The sequence below is a fragment of the Myotis brandtii genome, unplaced genomic scaffold (genome assembly GCF_000412655.1).
Source record: "Myotis brandtii unplaced genomic scaffold, ASM41265v1 scaffold509, whole genome shotgun sequence".
Taxonomy (NCBI): domain Eukaryota; kingdom Metazoa; phylum Chordata; class Mammalia; order Chiroptera; family Vespertilionidae; genus Myotis; species Myotis brandtii.
Genome location: NW_005369409.1, coordinates 419,324 through 422,119, shown reverse-complemented (window position 1 = coordinate 422,119; position 2,796 = coordinate 419,324).

Sequence of the window (2,796 nt, the reverse complement as noted above, 5' to 3'; positions counted from 1 at the left end):
GAAAGATATTTCCAAATCATATATCTGGTAAGTGTTTATATCCAGAATATATAAGGAACTTCTACAACTCAACCAAAAAACCGAATAACCATATTTGAAAATGGCATGACTTGAATAGACAGTTCTCCAAAGAAGATATACAAATGGCTAACAATCATATGAGATGTTTGACACCACTAATCATAAGAGAAATTCCAATCAAGAGCACAGAATGAGATGTTAACTCATGCCTGTTAGAATGGCTATTATCAAAAAGTCAAGAGATACACTATGTTTTGAAATACCTTCATGAGAATTTGAAATGCATTGCTTGCATAGTTCTTTGAGACTCCATCACTGCTAGAAATAAAGTTATGAGACCTAGCTTTGCGCTTCCCATTAGTTAATTCGTTACCATGTATAACAGAAATCGAGTAAGTGTCTAATACAGAATGCCTATAGATTTTACTCACAAATCATATATCCAGCTAATCCCTCCACAAGCAGCAAAAAGAGACTAATCAGAAAAGTAAAAGTCACTGCTGGGTGTTTGAAACTAATCCTTATGGAGGGCTGTGAATATTGTTATTTTTGCAATTTTCATTTCTGAAATCTCTCAGGTCACCATTTGAAATTGTTGAGTATACAAAGTATATGATGAGTAGATGTAGTAACTGGTATGATAAGTAACTCGTATCATTATTAAAAAACTAGAGGCCTGGTGCATGAATTTGTGCATGGGTGGGATCCCTCGGCGTGGCTGGCAATCGGGGCCATCTCGCCCAGTCCCCATTGGGGCCGGCCGGCCGCTAGACGGGGCCTACCACCAGGGGGCAGCTCCTGTGTTGAGCATCTGCCCCTTGGTGGTCAGTGTGCGTCATAGCAATCGGTCGACTGGTCGTTTGGTTGACCAGTCATAATGGTCACTTAGGCTTTTATATATGTGTAGATTATTATGGCCCTAGCCAGTTTGGCTCAGTGGATAGAGTGTGGGCCTGTGGACTGAAGAATCCTGGGTTCGATTCCGGTCAAGGGCACATGCCTGGTTGTGGACTCAATCCCCAGTAGGGGGGTGCAGAAGGCAGCCAATCAATGATTCTCTCTCATCATTGATGTTTCTCTCTTTCAATTCCTCTCTGAAATCAATAAAAACATATTTTAAAAAATTATTATGGCTCTTGTTTACAATGGTTTTATGCTGTGATTTTAGCACAAAGCTGTACTTTTTCTTAGTTTCATGGTTCATGTGAGATCACTTGAGGTGATGGCATTTCTCTCTGTGGATTCATTGAACAGCATTGTTCCCCAAAGTGAGCTATGCTTTAAGTGCAATCACTGTTGACCTTTCTTATGTGAGACTTTTTAAAATAAGTTTTTTAAATTGATTTCAGAGAGGAAGGGAGAGGGAAAGAGAGATAGAAACATGAATGATGCGAGAGAATCACTGATCGGCTGCCTCCTTCATGCCCCCCACTGGGGATCAAGCCCGCAACCCTGGCATGTGTCCTTGACCAAAATCGAACTCGGGACCCTCAGTCTGCAGGCTGACATTCTATCCACTGAACCAAACCATCCAGGACTCAGCCAGTTTTTTTAGAACTTACTGTGTAATTAATATTCTCTCAGTCACCAATTATTCAGGAACAAAATTCCCTCTAATTCTAAAACATTAGCAAGTGCCCGGCCAGCATGGCTCATACATTGAACGTCGACCTATGAACCAGGAGGTTGATTCCTGGTCAGGGAACATGCCTGGGTTGTGGGCTCGATCACCAGTGTGGGGTGTGCAGGAAGCAGCTGATCAATGATTCTCTCTCATCATTGATGTTCCTAACTCTCTCTACCTTTCCCTTCCTCTCTGAAATCAATTTAAAAAAATTAAAAAAATAAAACATTAGTAGGGTACAAGTAAGGATTTCTTGAAATTAGAATATGAAGTCTAAAAAAAAAAGAATATGAAGTCTAGCTGACTTGACTAGATCTTTTTATCATTGTACCTTTAATGTTCTTGTGGTCTTTTATACTTAACTGAAAAACCATTTTAGGTGAATGTCTTTGTTCAAAAAAATATTTTTAAACAAATTTTTGTTGGGTATGACTACTGGTAAAGTTTTGATGTGTTTTTTCTCTTTGTATCTGTTGTTTTGAAAGTTGTGGTTATATTGTACATGGATTATTTTTAAATCATGCTTTCCTTGTCCCACATAACAAATTATTTCATGTTACTAAAAATTTAATATATGTATGATATTGTGTTACAAAGTACTACTTTATTTTAGTTAACTTGTTCTCTATTGTTGGATATTTTGAAATGTTCAAGATTTCGGATTATAGCCGTAACCGGTTTGGCTCAGTGGATAGAGCGTCGGCCTGCGGACTGAAGGGTCCCAGGTTCGATTCCGGTCAAGGGCATGTACCTTGGTTGCGGGCACATCCCCAGTAGGGGGTGTGCAGGAGGCAGCTGATCGATGTTTCTCTCTCATCGATGTTTCTAACTCTCTATCCCTCTCCCTTCCTCTCTGTAAAAAATCAATAAAATATATTTTAAAAAAAATGGGCAATGGACCTAAATAGATATTTTTCAAAAGAGGACATACAGAAAGCCAAACGACATATGAAAACATGCTCACAGTCATTAATCACTTGAGAGATGCAAATCAAAACGACAATGAGGTACCATCTCACACCTGTCAAAATGGCTATCATCAACAAATCAACAAATGACAATGCTGGTGAGGATGCGGAGAAAAAGGAACCCTTGTACACTGCTGGTGGGAATGCAGACTGGTGCAGCCACTGTGGAGAACAGTATGGAGT